This window comes from Anas acuta, chromosome Z (assembly GCF_963932015.1).
Source record: "Anas acuta chromosome Z, bAnaAcu1.1, whole genome shotgun sequence".
NCBI classification, from domain to species: domain Eukaryota; kingdom Metazoa; phylum Chordata; class Aves; order Anseriformes; family Anatidae; genus Anas; species Anas acuta.
This window is the reverse complement of record NC_089017.1, coordinates 59,006,165-59,025,253: the sequence shown is the minus strand read 5'-3', so window position 1 is coordinate 59,025,253 and position 19,089 is coordinate 59,006,165.

Here is a 19,089-nt window from a genome sequence, read left to right as displayed (position 1 = left end):
ATAACTGTTTAATGAAGCATCTGACTGCTCTGGATAAGTTCCTGCTTTTCTGTCATAAAGAGTAATCTGTTTTCAGTTCAGGCATTTATTTGTCAGCTAACATTTACCCCCATATTCAGAAACATAAAGAACAGTCAGAAACAGAAATCTGAGGAGGCTATAGAAAGATGAGAGAACGAAGTGTATTTATTTTCCCTGTCCAACTTAAAACTGGAAATACTGTGCTGTGCTGTGCTGTAAGTCAGCACTTTAAACAAAGCACCCTCTTTGGAATGGTGATGTGTTCAGGAGCAGCTCAGGAAAGCTGCACGTGAAAATGTACCAGATGGTGGTAGTTGCTGAATTCTGAATGCTGAATTTACTTCATTGTATGCATATGTATTCTCAGGTCATTCTATCGTTTTCTAAATAATGGAGGAAATGACTTATGTTTCCCTACATAACAGAGTAGAAACATGAAATAGGCATTACATCATCTGATTTTCTGAGTGAAAAGTACTTTGTAAAAACAAATGTGCCCATGGGAGTCTACCATTTTATGTAGGCCTTTTTAAAGAGTTTCCCAGTTACTTTTACAGAAACATTATTCTCTTTATTTATTTATTTACTTATTTTAAGAGAATTTGATTTATTTTATTTTTATTTATTTTTTTTTTTTCACAAAACAACACCAGTAACAACAAAAAGGCAGCATGGGCAACAGAGGTAGGAGAAGAAATCTTAGTTCATATGGATATGACATGCATATGATTATGTGAAATAAATAGGGTGCTACTAGATTATTATGTATGCCTTATTGGGAAGATGATGTACCAGTGATGTGGGCAAGATTCAAGGACTACAGTAACATCTGCCATCTCTGTAATTTGCTCTCCTATTCAGTGAATTTTTATAACTGTGGATCCAGAGGACATATACCTATTGTATGTTCTGGACAACCTGCCATACATCGTCAGCACTGCCTAATTTGTAACTGAGATCTGTAGGTACAAAAAATAAACCTTCCTCTTCTGCTTACACCTGTGTGAGAAAAATACCTTAGTCCTGTTGTCCCTGAGGTCTCTCAGCTGCAGGGCTACATTTTTATTCTCCAGCATTATGCATTCTTATTGAACCATTCTTTTGAATTTGCAAGCCAAGTTTTGAAATTTTAATGTCAGTCATTTCTGTTCCTTCGTGGCAGAAAAATACTATACAAGTGGCTTAACTGTACTTAGCATCATTCCAAAAAAAAAAAAATTGTCTTAATCCTTACAGCTGGTTTTGGATTAGAGATTGGCAATTAAACTATGCATTCCTCATTTTTTTGATTTTTTTTTTCTCAGAGCAGATTTGGAAAAAAAAAAATCACAACAAAACTAATCTTCAGCTGCTCATATGGATAGAACGTGTTTTTTTGGTATTTTCAAGAGGTGTTTTTGAATGTGGAATGTGTTCACGTAGTCTTATGAACATGGACACAGCCTCTTCATCTTTGTACTTCTAGGTGTTGTATCAAGAAGAGATTGTACGCAGGATTCTGACTGTATGTGAAACTTTTTTTTTTTTTTTTTTGACAAATGGAGATTTGTTTTCAAGGTACAGATTCAGATTTGAACTTAAGAACTTCTTATATAGAAAGATAGCTGTTGTGGCATGGATAGTAGAATGAAACTCATCAGTTCTGCCAAATATGCTTACTGTATATGGTGAAATAAACTAGGCCTGGATGAAGTTTTAATGTAGCTTGAATAGTTCTGTGGTGGCAGTGCCTTTCCTACATCATGTGCCTTGGAGCAGACTTTGAATCTGGAAGGTCTCTGTGTGAGATGCAGTCTTCTAAAGACTCTTTTAAGCCTCACTCTACTCCAAGAATCTATTGATTCATGACTAATTTTTAACACTCTCATTCTGAAATGTTGTCTGTTCAGTTGCTATTGTGCCGTTAGTTAAGGCTACCAGCTAGGAATTTTAGGGTTCAGAGGAACTGAGCAGTATGAATAACAGTCCTCTGGGTACCAAGCTGTTCTCATCCATCAGTGCATTTGAAAAGAGATTCTTATTTATTTCATAATCTTAAATGCAATGGCAAGAAGGAGTTTAAAAATTTAACATATCTATCTATCTAATCTATCTAATCTATCTATCTATCTACCTATCTACCTACCTACTTTCCTACCTTCTTGCGTGTACCTTCCTACCTACCTATTTCCTAAAAATAAAGGAGCACTGACAGGAACCTGATAATAGTGCCCTGTACTGATAACTCTGTTGCTTGTGATGCACTCAGATCAGCCACTATAGCTTCAGCTGACTTATTTGGCCAAGTCAGGAGCATGTGTGTTCTTTCATTTCTTGTGCTTGTTTTCCAGGCGACAAAGTACAATTATAGGAAGATGTCAGACATCATGTTACAGCATTAGGTCATGTCTTGTCCACATTGCAAAATCACACTAGGGTACAGCTGACTCTGACTATGCCAGTCATATTCATGTTAGCTCTGCTGGAACTGTTATGCTGACAGGTGCTGAGCAGCACAACAATGAAAACTGTGAAAGAAGCAGTTTTTCCTTTTTTCTGTTTTCTTTTCTGAACTCATTCAATGTTGAAAAACAACTGGAAGGTACAAATTTAACACGTTGTTTGAGGTGCTTGATACCAATCTTATTGTCTTATTTTTTTAAATTCTTCTTCTAGTCTATAATTTAACATAAATAGTAAATGTCTGATTTTACTCCTCTGCCCAAGGAATTCAGAGTGGATCAGAGATAGAACTTCAGCAAGAAAAATAACTCTGAGGGTGCCCTTGGTCTGCTTGTTGAGATGTTGTCATTGAGGCTTATACAGTCTCTAGGTGCAGTGTGAAAAGGATGATCTTACATGTCAGGGAGTATCAGGTATCTGTTTAGTTAGGGCAAGCAGATGCATGCTGAGGTTTACCAAGGGCTGTCAAAAATGTAGTGAACCATTTTTGGAGAGGACTGAATAGTAAAATCTCCTTCCTGTGGCTTCCTTTAAGCCTTAATTTGGTGATGTTTTTCCTTATTCAACAAAATATATTACTAAGCTCATATTACTGGCTTGTATTAAAATTTCACGTAAAAAGATAGTTTCTTATAACAAAACCATTTGCTTCCTTATACATCAAAAGCTACAGACAATGAAGTGGAAAAAAACACTTCTTTGTCTCTAAGTCTAAGTACTGTTTTGTGCTTGTCTCTGAATTGCCTGTGTTGTTTTTTTTTTGTTTGTTTGTTTTCTTTTTTTTTGTTGTTGTTTTGTTTTTGTTAATGAAATCTTATTTGTTAATATTTAACATCTAATTAAATATTTAATATTTAATTTTGCTAATCATTAGATTTTGTATTATAAGAAAAAATGGTGTAGAACATTCTGAAGCTTGCAGATTGAGTCTAGTATTTTCTGAACATTTATATTTTTGAGACAGTTCCAGAATTTCCAAAATTTTATTGTTTGAGTCTAGTAATGCCTCTTCTCATACTCTGGTAAATATAAAATTTTCATGTCTTACTTCTTAAATAATGTTTGTCAAATTATCAATTCATACAAGCTTGCACGCCATGCAGACATTTATGCATACCCAATTGACAATCTGCCAGCCAGTTATCATGAGCTTTTAACACTGTAGTATACATATACGCAGAAAGGAAATTTAATACACAGAGCCTAACATTTCTTACAGCTTATTGCATCTGGTACATTGTGAGTGTGAGGGCGCGTGTGTATGTATGTATTTTTATCTTCCCAAGGGAATTGAGATTTAAAAGGCTGCTTTCCACATATTACAGGAAAACACACATCATTCTTGTGTGAGGAAACCTTTTGTGTTCAAAAGCTTTATTAATCACAGACATCTCTCAGCAGTATGAAAACTGAAGGATTTATGAGAGTCATTCTTTAAGAATGGTTGCAAATGATTACCGCATGTTTATCTGAAATAACCTGGCCCTGGTATTTCCCTGCTTTTGTTTACTTTCAAGTTTAATGAACTTGTTTGTAGAAAGTCCTTGGATTTGCTGTGCTGAAAATATGGGTCTAATCTTTCAACCCTTGCTGATGTGAAAAATTCTTGTTGAGGTGATTAGGCTCTGTGAAATAATAACTGTTTGTGGGAACAGAGGTTGCCACATCATGTCTGATCTAATCTGGGCTATAGCATTTTTTTTTCCTTCCAGCTACAAATTTCATTGGAAGATCAAACAAAACCATATAAATGATGGTAAAGTACTATAAAGAAGTGTGTGTCTCAATATTTCTATCATCTTGTATCATGAGCCAGAGAGACAGCTGTTTTCTTCCCTACTATGAAGACATAGATGCATATTAAACTGTGGTTTCTGGCTGCTTTTCAGAACAATAAGAAACTACACACCTGTCAGCTCTTGGCAAGCAGGAATAGTAAAATTACTAACTTTGTTTCCACAGCATTCTCTCACTGACAAACACACCATTGGCTTCATTTTTTCTCTCCATCGCTTCTCAAAAGGCTTAGATTTCTCCCTAGAGGCACAGAAGAATTAAGCTGTTTTACTACTGCTTCTCATAAACGGCTTAGTTTTTAGAAAGGGTACATTTTCATGCTAGGCTTGCTTTATTACTACTTTTCTTCTTGAACTTTTTTTTTTTTTTTTCCTGCAAATCACTGTTTTGCATCTGTAAGCCTTTGTGGTATATAGCAACACGCTTTCCTAAAAGCAATCCAAAAACCCTGTGAGCTAATGGCTCATTTAGTGATCAATTTGTCAAATAATGTTCACAGATGTTTTTGTGGTAGTACAGTACAGGTAATACCCATGTGAATGATTCCTTCTCATATGTGGCTAGGTACAGAATTTATTTTGTAAAGTATAGTGCAGACTTCTTCAGCAGCCAAGTTTCCCTCTTGACTGTCAAGCTTTTAATCATGGCATTCTATTTTAAATATAGACATGTGAATTGGCATAGGAGAAAAATTCTGCTCTAGGGTCCTTAACAGAGCTGCAATAGCCTACCTCCTAAGTGGACTTAAGGGCTGACTTCAGTTTTGTCTCTGCATCTCTAGCTCTTGTGGCTTTAGCTAAAGCATTAACGGTATAGGGAAGCTGTTAGTCTTTATATTGTATATTGTTGTCTTTTTGTTGTTGTTGTTGTTGTTTTTCTTCCACTTGGAATGTTAATAATAAGTAAATAAAAAATAAAAATAATAATATTTTAAAAACAAAAAACAAAAAACGAGAAGGATGGCTTAAGACACTTTATCATAAAATTGAAAACTCCCCTACATCATTCTTGCCCCTACACCCCTTATCTTCCCAGTTCTTGCATCTCCCTGCTACTGCCCCCAAGTTAAAAGCACAAACCATGAATTCCTCAGAAAGCCTTTTACAAGGAATGTTGAAATCTTTGAAGACTTTAATCTGATATGATCTGTCAAAGATCTAGAAGAATGGAATCTAACTGAACTTTAACTACTTTATCCTACTTAAGCCGGAACAGAACCACTGAGCTGAGCAATTTAAGATTCCCACAGCTGCACTAGCTATGTTTTTGTTCATGGTACTAAATTGTTTCCATTAGTCTGAAAAGGGTTATAAAACCTACAATCAATTTAGTTTCTGGGGCATTGTGTTTTGAATACCGTTTAATAGGGTGTGACAAAAACACATAATTTCTCCACATGTTCTTACATTGCAAGCAGATTTTGCTTGGTACTAGGCAGTGCACCAAATGTTCTGGACAGCAGAGAAAGCATTGGAATTGGAAATAAAGAAACAGTATCAGACAGCTAGAATGCCCAGGGCATGACAAGAATCTTAAGTGCAGGAGATGAGCACAAAGGAATAATAGGAATTTTTATCATCCATTTGCTCATCAGCTCTACATTTACTATGGATAGAAATCATTAGATTTGTTTAACGTAGGGGAAAAGAATAGATTCAAAAACTGGAAACATGAGTGAACCCAATTGGACAGGGATATATTTAAAGCTAATATTAATAACGAGAGATGGCTGAATATGATGAACAGCTATGGGCAGAAAGAGGAGGATTTCTTGCTGTCTTCCAAGGAACTGAGTGACTCAGATTACTTTTGCAGCCTAATACACCCACATCATTTTTGTTACACGAATAATCACATTTATTTTAATAAAAGTTCTTGATAGGGGAGGACAGATTGATTTACTTACCTTTACTAATATCTTTAATCTGTTTATATACCATACCTCCTTACAGTGCTAGCATTTCAGCTAGGGTTTATTCACAGCGTATCTTAAACCAGTCTATTGCAAAAGAAAATAAGACTGTTTTCACTAGAAATTGTGGGTAAAGGTGTTCAAGCACATTATATGATAGGGCATTTCTGAACAGTGATGTGGAAAAAAATACCTTGTCCCATGATGGTATCTGCCTAATACTGTGTTTTCATAGTTCTGTAACTGTGTGCAGTTATGCTATAAAATGTGAATATAGCCTATTAAAAAAAAAAAAAAAGTAATAATAGTAAGAAAAAAAAGCCTGTTTCTGTTTCTGACACTAGATGAGCTTCATTTTCATTAATAGGTGTCTTATTATCTCTTAATTTGTACTTAATACTTTTTATGCAGAAGCAAAAGAAAACTGACAAATCTCAGTTTAAACCTAGAAAAATATGACAATGTAAACAAGCCAATCCTTGCCAAACAGTTCTGTAAGGTAGGGAAAGAAGCAATGATCAGGGTGAAACTCCATTGTGTAGGTCATAGCACATTGATTTCAATATTTTTGTTTGTTTGTTTGTTTGTTTTTGTTTTATTATTTTTAATCTGTTTTACTCTTCTGAATACTTATAACAGATCCTTCCTGAGATCTTAAATTAGATGAGAACTTTTCCATATTGAAAAACTTAGCTGCTGCTAAGGTGATATGTCACAGACATTTCTAAGTTTCTTCTCACTACCATGGTTTTTAGTTATTTAAGAGCTATGTGGCAATAAGAGATATCACTAGTATTTTGTAAGATGATAATTAAAGTCTGATATGCTTTACTTGATGTGTAAAAGTAGCAAGCATTAAAACACATTGGTAATTGCTGCATAATCTTTTCATGAAACAGTATTTAAGATGCCAAAACATTAGTTAGGCGACTGAACTAAATGCTGGAATTAAAGTTAGCTGAACAGCTATGGCAGAGAGAAATCATAGAGAAGTGTGGCTTGAAGGGGCTCAGTGAGAGTATCCATCACACCTCAGGATATTTTTTTTTCATCTGTTCTTACATAATTGCAACAGCAGGGATCAGGGACTCAGCACATTTCTGTCTATTCTAGTCCTTCTTTGTCTTTTTGACTAGAGAAGGTTTTTTTCCAATATCTAAACTAATCTCCCTTAACAGAGCTCTGTTAACAGAGCTTAACAGGAGAGCTACTGTAGGCCCACATGTTATAATTGCCTCATCCAGAAAGGCAGATGCATTAGGAACCCAACACAAGTACCGCAGTGGAAATGCATGCAACATGGGGAATGCTGGAGATGTGCATGCAGTTTCAGGGTTATGATCTCGGTGCAATTACTGAGACATTGTGGGTCATCTCTGTTGACTGGAATGTGGCCATGGACAGCTTTGTGTGTTTTATGAAGGCCAGGCCAGGAAGGCAAGGTGGTGAAGTTGCTCTGTACATGAGACACTGCTGGGGAGTGGGAAGGGCAAAGTGTTGGTCCAGAGCCTATGGGTGAGGATTAAAGGTCAGGCCAACAGGGGTGACGTTGTGGTGGGTGTTTTCTACAGGCCACCAGATCAGGAACAGGAAGTGGATGAGGTCTTCTGCAGGCAGCGAGTTGCCTCATATTCTCAGGCCCTGGTTCTTATGGCGGACTTTAACCACCCCAATATTTGTTGGGGAGGTAACACAGCTTAGAACAAACAATCCAGGAGTTTACTGCAGAACATGCGGATAATTTCTTGACACAGGTGGGTGGTGAGCCAACAAGAAGAAGGGCTCTGCTGGACCTGATACTAACAAACAGAGATGGTCTATATGGAAATGTGAAGGTTGAGGGCAGTTTTGGCTGCAGTGATCATGAGATGTTGGAGTTGATCCTCCAATATCCTGCGAGGAGGAAGCATGGCAAAAAGTAGGACTGCAACCCTGGATTTCAAGAGAGCAAACTTTGACCTCTTCAGGGACCTAATTGGAGGAATCCCCTTGGCCAAGGCCCTAGGGGGAAAGAGGGCCCAGGAGAGTTGGCTAATATTCAAGCACCACTTCCTATAAGCTCAAGATCAGTGCATCCATGTGAGAAAGAAGTCGAGCAAGGAGGGCAGGTGACTTGCAAGCATAGGCAATTCCTTGGAGCAAAACTTAAACAGAAGAAGAAAGTGTATATGATGTGGAAGAAGGGACAGAGCACTTGGGTGGAATACAGGAACATCGTCAGAGAATGCAGGGATGCAATGAGGAAGGCCAAGGCCCAGTTAGAATTAAATTTAGCAAGAGACATCAAGGATAATAAGAAGGGCTTCGTCAAATACATCACCAACAAAAGGAAGACTAAGGAAAATGTGGGTGTATTGCTAAATGAGGTGGGTGTCTTTGTGACAGTGGATACAGAGAAGGCAGTGTTACTGAATGCCTTCTTTGTTTCAGTCTTCACTGCTAAGGCTAGCCTGAGGGTGCTGAGGGAACTCGTGAGTGTTGTTACTAAGCCTCTCTCTGTCATCTTCAAAAGGTCTTGGAGAACAGGAGAGATACCTGAGGAATGGAAGAAAACCAACATTACTCCAGTCTTCAAGAAGGCTAAGATGAAACCCAGGAAACTACAGGCCAGTCAGTCTCACCTCCATCCCTGGAAAGGTGATGGAGCGGCTCATATGTGAAGCCATCTCTAAGTATGTGTAGGAAAAAAAGGTGATCAGAAGCAGTCAATATGGATTCATCAAGGGGAAGTCATGTTTAACCAACCTGGTAGCCTTCTGTGGTGAGATGACTGGCTGGATGGATGAGAGAAGAGCAGTGGATGTTGTCTACTTTGACTTCAGCAATGCTTTTGACACTGTCTCCCATAACATCCTCCTAGGCAAGCTCCATAAGTGTAGAATCCATGAGTGGACAGTGGAGTGGATCACTGGCTGGATGGCAGAGTTCAGAGGGTTGTGTTCAGCAGTGCCAAGTTTCACCGGAGGGCCATGGCTAGTCCCTGGGGTCAGTACTGGGTCCAGTGCTATTCAACTTGGGAGCCCATGGAGAGCCCCCACAGGAGCAGGCCCCGGGCCGGAGCTGCAGCCCGTGGAGAAGAGCCCATGCAAGACTGGGGGGTCTGGGGGGAGCTGCCGCCCACCCATGGGGGACCTGTGCTGGAGCAGTTTGCTCCTGGGGGATGGATGGACCCCGTGAGCTGTGGATGGAGCTGTGTGGGAGCAGTGCTTGAAGAGCTGTTGCCTGTTAGCAGCCCCCACAGGCTCGATTCAAGAAGGACGGCATCCCGTGGAAGGGACCCCGCATGGAGCAGGAGCAGAGTGACTGTGAAGGAGTGGTGGAAACAAAGTGCTGTGGGCTGACCGCATCCCCCATTTTCCCTGCTCTTCTCGTGGGGGTTGAGGTGGAAGAGAGTGGATAGTGGGGAGGGTGGGTTAAGTTTGCTTTCAGTTCTCACTGTTTTAATCTGTTACCACTAGTCAATAAATTACATTAATATCCCTTATGCCCATGATGGTAATTGGTGAGTGACCTTTTAACTCACGAGCCTTTTTATTCATATTTTCTTCCCCTGTTCTTTTGAGGAGGGAGAGGGAGGGAGTGGTATAATGAAGCTTTGTGACCCATCATTGTGAAACCACCACAATTTCTAGGTAGCTCATCCCTGGTGAAAACACACCTGGAGTCTTGTACCCAGTTCTAGGCTCCCCAGTACAAGAGGGACATAGAACTAATGGAGTGAGTCCAGAGGAGGGCTACAAAGATGATGAGAGGACTGCAGCACCTGTCATATGAGGACAGACTGAGAGAACTGGGTCTGTTTAGAGAAAAGAGAAGACTGCGGGGAGACCTCATCAGTATGTATAAATATCTGAGGGAAGGGTGGCAAGAGGATGGAGCTGGTCTCTTTTCAGTTGTGCCCAGTGACAGGATGAGAGGCAACAGGCAGAAACTGAAGCACAGGCTGAATATGAGAGGCATGGAGAAATGTGACTCCACAGTAAAAATCTAAACTAAATAAAATCAGTCTGGTTTGATCCTAGTTAAAACTGTATTTGTTGTGCTGATTGCTCCAGGTATTAGTCAACTCTGACACCATGATGTAATCTCTGATGGATCAGGGTGGAGATAACACCTGTAAAGACTCTTCTTTGATCATGTGAATGAGTGCTAGAGAACAAGTGATTGCTGGCCCAAACACAAACTGTGAGAATCTAAATACGTTGAAATGTGAAGATTTTGTAGTTGAGTGCAGTAAGTGGAGCTGGCAGCTGTACATAACAACAAAGCCATGTACAGTGCTCTTGGCCAGCTATGGAGCATGCAGCTTTTTCAGAGCTGCAGCCCACTCTAAAGACCTGAAATATTTTAAATGGCTTCATGATAGATCACACTTACGGGAACAGGTGGGGAATGGGAAGTGAGATGGGAAAAGTGTTAAAGCTTGTTACACAAAAGTTTCAAAACTTGACAGATAAATTGAAGCAAATCTTGTAGTAGTTTCATTAATTAAAAAAACAACAACAGCAACAACAACAAAAAAACATCTTTTTGTTAGACACATCCCACCTCAGTTGGGAAAAGGGACCAAAGCTTAAACTCCCAATGAAAAAGTTTTTGTGCTGGTAAAATGGAGTTTGTGTTGGAGATGTTATCCTTAGGTTCACTCCCAGTGCTCCTGGGCAATAAGCATACAGAGTTGGAATCCACATTAATATATGAATTATATAATTCTGCAGAATCAGGTGTTTGGTGGTCTTTTGAAAAGCAAGCACACCTCTGACTTGAATCACCATTATATATACATGGCTAACTTGTGAAACTATCTGGCTACTTCTGAAAGGTCGTATTAACTTGGCTAATTTATCTCTATTGAGCTGGCGCTTTACAGAGGACTAGTGTGTATGGGAAGTGAGGGGGAGAAGGCACCAAATCCCACATTTCCATACATTTGCATGTTGATGTGTGTTGTTTTTGATATGTTAATGACCCTTAATAGGCAAAAGGTTACACATAAGTCAGTCTGGAATCTTCCTAAAATTGTTTTCCTCCTTGTTTTTTAGCTGTCAGCCTACATCTCCTTTGCTTCTGCTGGCTCAAGGCGACCAGTCTCCCTATTTTCTTCAAGGTTTCCTTGTTTTCTTCAGCTTAACACTACAGAATGACTGCACACATTTAACATACCCAGAATGGAAACAGAGCAAAAAGGCGGCAGTAGACTTGGTATGAGTGTGTAAGTATCTAAGTCATCTTGGTTGTTTGCTAGATGAAAGTGACTCAAAGCCTTCCCAAACACATAAAACACCCTATTTAATGTAACACATTTGCTGAAGAAAAATGACTAAAGATGGCACTAGTAGTTTATGAAGATATGGTGTGCTGGAATTCGGCTAATCTGTGTTCATTGCCTCTATGTGAATCACTTCAGCTGTTCAGTTCTGAGCAGCTGAAGTGATTCATGCCAACCAAATGGATGTACTAACACCTGGATGTATCTATGAAAAAGTCCTTCCAGAGAAATATATTATTCTTCTTGAACTAAAATACTACAACAATTGACTCCCCACCCTCCCACCCCCAACCCGAAAGGACAGGTTTGTCTTCATGTGAGAAACCTTCAGGACATCATTTTGTGTTTCATGTTCCCCTTTTTGTTCTGTATTTTTCCTTAATAAGCAACAATACAGTATTTCATTCCAGATTATTCCAGCTAATGGTCTAAATTCAAGCATTCTTTCTTAAAATATGTTTGTCTGCTACCAATGTTTGTGATATCCCACAGAAGAGTTAAACTGCGTATCACAAAGCATGGCAAATCTTTTAGTGTGTGAAAATTGGAATTCTGTAAAAGATGCAGTCAATACATGTGAAACACTTGCATTTAGTAAGGACTTGAAAAAGTCTTTCTCTGAGTGTGACTTCATTAAACTGCAAATGGCTTGTAGATTAAGTTATTGATCAAATTTTGCAAGGTCTTAAAATAAATTTCTGCAGATGAGATTGAACCTGAATTCTTAAACAAGCTGCAAAAGACATCCATTTATGTTAGCATTTTGCCAATCATTGACAGCAGGAAAACAATAGTGGAAGAAGTTGTATATGTGTTTGACTATCAGTGTATCATGAGTGTTTTAGGAGGTTAAAATTTAATTCTGTCCAAGAACAAAAAAAGATAATAATGTTATTATTATCTTCTGTATCACACTCCCCTGACTTCTTTGTGACTCTGTTTCTCATTCCTTTGTTATGTCACTCACTATTATGGAACTGAGAGCCTTGAAACTTTTTCACCATCACAGGCTTCCAATCTTTTTGTAAATAAGGTGTACCTGAGAGAACAGAGACACTGTTCTTATAGTTGTTGTTGTCCAAGGACAGTGTGTGGTCTGTAGGCCACAGATTTATGAAGTAATTCTTTTGGCTTATGGGACAGTAGTCATATGGCAAGCTGATAGGGCAGTGAGAGGCAGTGAAAGCTTGTGGCTTCTGTTTCTGTCCGTTCGCCTGCTCTGCAGAATCAGAGTGACTCCAGTGCTTGAAATCTCACATTTGGTGAGGATCCAGAATGGTAAGGCTGGGCCAGGAAGCTCAGAGTGGGAAATATAATTGATAAGTCTGAGTTTTTAGTGGTTCATCTTCTTTTTTGAATCAAATACCTGTCCATTAAATAGTCACTTCAAACTAAGTATGGTGGAAGGAAACTGTGGAATAAACAGAGCTTTTGAGTAAATAACACATTTCTAAAAGGAAATTGAAAAAAAAAATTCTCTGGGAACATGAATACCAGAAACCACATAGCATGAAATTTCATAAAGCTGTTAGATTTTTTCAGATATTATTTTTTTTGTTCATATAGTAGGACATTTGGCCTCAAGGCAAAGCAAATGTTGTTTATGACATTTATAATCATATATGTAACTTTGTTATAATGCAATGTACTTTGTTTAGATCATAAGTTAGGTTGTGTTAATTGTTCTACTGCCTTCTTCGTCCTTGAAACCTTTGTATGAGTTTCCTAAAACATGTTCTCAAAACATTATTGTAAACCTACTTGGTGGCAGAATAGTGAGAAATGGTATTGACAAAGATTGTTATTGTGTACAACTATGTAGTTATGTTTGCAGTTTGGAAATATGGTGCTCTGATGGTCTGTTTGGACCTGTAGATAATTGCATGGTCCATCTTGTATGCATGTCCCTCTTGCATTGCAAAACTGGCTTTATACCTCCAATAGATTGAGAAACACAATAACAATGCATTAGTAGAGTACCTTCATAGCATTGTGTAAATATTGAATAGAATTTTGGAAATTTGAATGGGAGTTTATTAGCTATCATGCAGGCACAAATCATCTTAAGGATTTTTATTTTTTATATATTTTTTTAAACAGGTAACTAAGAGACTAGGGCTGAATTTGCACTTATCAATGTAAGGAAAAGAACATCTACAGAGAAAATCTCTCATTTTGTGCTTTCCTTAAAAAAAAAAAAGTTCAAAGAGAAAGTTGACCTTTTCTTGGCACCATCTGTATCAATGTCAAGCAGTTACCACAATACATCAACTATCTGTTTAATAAATAAATAAAACTGCTTATTTATTTATTTATTTATTTGCTTTTATTACAGAGATCCTAGACCACCATGCCATAGTTTGAAGAATGTGAGTAATCTCTCTTTCCTTGCAGCTGCCTATGTATCAGGTTTACTGTAAGACTACTGAGATGATTCTAGCCTTGCCCACCCTCAGTCAGTACCCTCGTTTTGTTGAGGAACATCCAGGTGATGCTGAATCTTACCATCTTCATATGATGACCTCTGGTCCTCACATTTTGCCATATATATTCTCGTAGCCATTGAAAGTGTTATAACTACCAGCCTCAAAAAAGACAGGTTACTTAATTAATTTGCATGATGAGATTCATTCTATCTCCTTGCAATATGAGAAATATTCTGTTTGTTTTGTACCCAGCCTGATAGTTCATGGTGAGGTTTATGTTGTATAATTTCAAACATTTTAATGGTTTTAATCTTATTACATGTTTGTAATTGAATTGGATCACCTCTGTTCATCAAGTTATTTCTGTGAGCTAGGGTTTGAAATGTTAATACTGAGACATTTACAAGGTCCAAGACGTTATTTAAAACTTATCTGTTTTTGATTAGGTATAAGAAGGAAGTTAAGTGCTTTAGATCATATAAGAATAAAACACAATAAATATAATGGAGAACAAAAAAAAAATCTTACAGCAAATAAGAATGACTCAGTAAGATACAACTGATCAGTTTCCCTTCATAAACCTCAAAAGCTATTCCCTCCAGTGTTTTAGCAGAAAGACTTTTAGTCATACGGGAAATTTAAAAAGTTCAATTCACATGTTTGTTTGCTCTAATTACTCAGATCTTGATTTCACAAATGTGTAATTTTGATCTGTTGAATCAAGGGAATTTCTTCTTACAACTATCTTTCTTAAGCTATAGACCCATGTGGTCTCTTTTGCTTTGTGTGTGTGTCCTTTCTGGATGTAATCTCTGGCTTTGCTCAGAAGATTGTTCTCCAGAAGCAGTTATAGAATCATTAAGTTTGAGAGAGACCTTCAAGATCATGTGGTCCAACCATCACCCTACTACCAATGTCACCCACTAAACCATGTCCCTAGGCACCACGTCCAACCTTTCCTTGAACACCCCCAGGGACAGTGCTTCCACCACTTCCCTGGGCATCCTGTTCCAATGCCTGAGCATTCAGGTCAAATGCAGCTAGAGACATTGTTATATCCTAGTGCAAAGTATTAAGATGTGGAATATAAGCACAAACCATCACTTTTACCTCACAAACTGTAGCTGTGTGAAGAGAACTGAAAGAACACTTTTTGTAGCACCAATGTATCTTTTGTGGCATCCAGAAAGCAGGTATGGGAACTGCCAGCATTCTCTATTTGTTAGGTGGTCCCTGTCTTCAGAATCCTACCTGTCCAGCCAGGTCTTTTATAGAAAATGTCCATTCAGTCTTTAAAGGGGTTATATCTTGACCTAAGCAAGCCTAAGGCACAGTCAGAGTGCTCAGAGGATAAGTCAGTGTGAACAGCTAGGGAATCTGGCTGTGGAGAGGGTTTCTAGAATGCCTCTTCAGGTGATCCAAAAAGTGGATCAGAGTGGACATGCTGCCATTTCATACTGCAATTGCAATAGAAGCTACTAATACAGTGCTGTTGCACTAACAATCTTCCTTTTGTACTTCACAGGCCAATCAAATTTATCCTTTGTTTATTTTTTCCTTCATTTTTAAATGAGTTAAACATTCATTTAGGAGAAATTATTTTGGCCTTTTAAAAGCTGAAGCAACTTAACCAGGAAGCTAGCTGAAAGCCACAAAGCCTTTCTGGCAATTTCCTCAATTATTCACTTGTTCATACTGGACTTCCCTGAAATTATCTCCTTCTGTCTTTGTGACCCACTTGCACTTTTCCCTCATGTGAGCCTTAAAGTTTGTGTCATTTTTGATAATAATGAGTCAACAGGGGAAATATACTATGCTATAAGTCAAATGAGCCTGTAGATAACAAACCAATGCATTGATATTTGTTTAATAATTGGTTGTAGTTCTAGAGAGCTGTAAATAGTCACCAAGAGTATGTTGAACCCCAGTTTATTTTGATATTGACAGCATCAACTCTTCCCATCATATCACAATGTTTTTCAGTGTTTGCAATTGCAAATCTGTGAGGAATAGTTATGCTGAAAAAATACTGTAAGGCAGGTATGCCTGAAAAAAAAACAAAGCTCTTCGACTATATTTTTCTTTTCAGACTGTTAAAGCTAGAAGAGGTTGTAACTAACATCAGTGTGTTGGTTTTTGCCTGTCAAGTTGACCAAGTCATTCAAGCTCTGCTCTCACTGACATCAAAGAATAAATGTACACTGAAGTATAATGACTGTGTTATAGATGTGTTCATCTAAAAATGTAGGTGAGGAAAAGTTTGGAGATTTTTTAAACCAAGTAATACAGTTTTAAAACAAGAAAATTTTTCATATATTGCACATACTTTCATCGACAATGACATGTTTTTTCCTTAAACATAGCTGCATAAATTACTTTGTGAATAAGGCAAGATTGTTTAAGTGAGATTGCTATGATTTTCTTCTTTGTGTATGTGAATGTCTACATTTACCTAAATGGATGTTTCGTTTTCTGAAGAAAGACATAGGGTACAAAATTGCTGGATGTAAAATAATAATCCATCTAATTTATTTTCTGAGAATGTAACATACTGGCTGATTAACCTTATTGACATGTGTCGTCCATTTACGGGTTATAGCTCTGGAAAGAGAATGAGACAAGGCTTTTCTTTTGGAGAGAATGCTAGGTCTGATTTTGTTATCATTATTATTTTTTAATTGTAAAACAGGAAGTGCAATCTTGTGTATAGGGATGTACATATGTGCATTTGAATATTCTGCCTTTGTGTGTGTGTTCGCTATCTAAAAATCTTATGTGATTTGTTTAGGAATTGAGTTCACAAAGAGACATAGGAAAAATAAGGATGTTCTGAAAAGAATCTGTCATAGGCTTTGGGTAAGAATAGTCTGTTTTGACTACACATGGTTGCATTTTCAGAATGTAAGCCACACAACTGGGATTTGTATGTGTTTGGTTTAAAAATAGACCAAAATGTGAAGACTTAGAGAAAGATGTGAGCAATGACCAGTCTTAGTAACTTGTGCAGCTTTGCCATATTTTGTGGAACAAACAGCTATTGAAATCTGAGCACACAAAGTGTGTAGTAGGTTTAGTAATGACAAGCAGTGTCAGCACACTGTAATTAACATGGGGTGGTATAATTTATAAGGAATGTACTGTGCCATTTAACACCAAAGCAGAAAGAGTGGGGAGGAGGGAGAGAGTTGTTAGTCTGCAAAATCAAAAGTGGCTCTTATCCTTAGATGTAAACATTTTATTTTTCATACACTCATTATGTTTTATTTATTTATTTATTTTTATTACTAACAAAAGGCTTCTGTCATTTTGAGTTAGTGCACTGCCAAGCAAGACTGAATCATGAAGATGACCTCTGTCCTTATGCCACCATATTCATCTGAAAGGGAAAGTCTCAGCAGACTGTTTTTACTGTACATAATTAAGCAATTCTGAATGCTCAGTGAAACTTGAATGGTGTGGCATACAGACTGGTAATATGACAGTTAATGAGATGAGACTTACACTTTTATTGCCTCTATAATAAGTGAAAGCTTTTGCCTTCAGATTGAGGGCAGACAGATACTGAAGTATTCATTAAAAATGCTAAAACCAACAACAAGGGCACTGTTCTGTGTCTCTCTGTTTTATGACTCTTTCAAAGAAAGGAGAAACTAGATGAAATTATTTCTTAATTATACTTATTCAATATCCATAATAAGCTGTGACATTTGCTTTCATGGTGGAGAAGACTAAAACTGAGACATTCAGGAAACCACTAACAACATGGAGTGATTTATTCTCTGTACCTTTCTTTCAGAGTCCAAAATATTCAGACTGGCTGAAACTACATAATTAATTTCACTCTGTGTCTGTAATAAGAAGATAATATTGCCTTGAAAAGACCTTTTAGCTTTTTTCTCTGCTGTCTTTCCAGAAGTGTACACTAAATAATTTTGCCTTGTGTAATTCTTCCACCACCACTGGTGTTTCTTGTGCATTTGAAGCACTACAGTCTTTGCTTCTATATAATATATATTTGGGGGTGAGGAGGTAGAGGCCCTTTCCAATGAATGTTACAATTTAGCTGGTATTGAGAAACTATATATATGTATTGTCTGGATTTTTAAAGCTGTGTGCATTAATGTTGGTGAGCATAACTTCACTGAGTGTCTTCATCCTATCCCCCCAACACATCCCAAATTGTCACTGAAGTGTTGTGAATGATTCACTGAATATGTATTTACATAGTACGAATACTGATAACTAATTCATAGTGTGAATTATGTCAGCAATTACCTAGGTTCAGTTATCTTGGTTGTGTATATTTGGCTGCAATCACAGAAGTCCAGACACCTCACAGAAGTACAATGATAACACCATGTCTACATCTGAAAATGTAATCAAGGCCAGAGACTTAAGCTTTAACCCAGCAAGCCCACTGAGACATCACTCTTTGTTCAAAGTAGGACGTGGTCTTAGCTTGAAGAAGGTAGCTGTGGTCCTCATCTTTCTTCTCACCACTTCTCTGCTCCCCTGGTTACTTGGGCTAACCTTACTGATTTTTCTCTTAACCTCACAAGTGCTCAGTCTTTCTTGCCCCATTTTGCTGCTCCTTTCTGTCCCCAGCTACAGGGATTCTGAGATGCTTTGTGAAGAGTGAGTCCCAGGATCATGGCTCTAAATGCTGAAAAAGGCTGTAGGTGAGGATATAAACCAGGATTTAGACCCATGCTTACATATGGCACCAATGTAAGCTGTTTAGTAATTCAGTGCTAGGGACAAGAACAGAGAGACTTTGATCTACTGACCAGTAAGCTTACTATCACTGCTTTTTCAGAAAGATGCAAGTGAAAGCCAAGCTACTTTAACTACTTTCAGCTGTAGAGAGATATCAGTTAATAGGTGACATAAATTAGACAGAGATTAACATTTACCCAATGGAGTACTCTTGCGATCGTCCAAAATACCTAAACCTTTTTTCCTCACTGGCATTTGTACCAAAAGGAGATATATATGAGCTCTGATCCACAGAGAGCTGCTCCGTTCCATGATTTTCTTAAGATAAAGGGTACTTTTGCAAAAAGACTAGGAGCACATATTACTTTGTGTGAGTATGTGTCGGTGTGAAAAGACTTTCAAAATTGCTTTATTTCAGATTTTTGTTTGACATACAAACTTTTATCCAGTGAATACAACACAAGGTAATTCTGTAGCATCAGCAGAGGGGCTTAACAGTTCAGAGG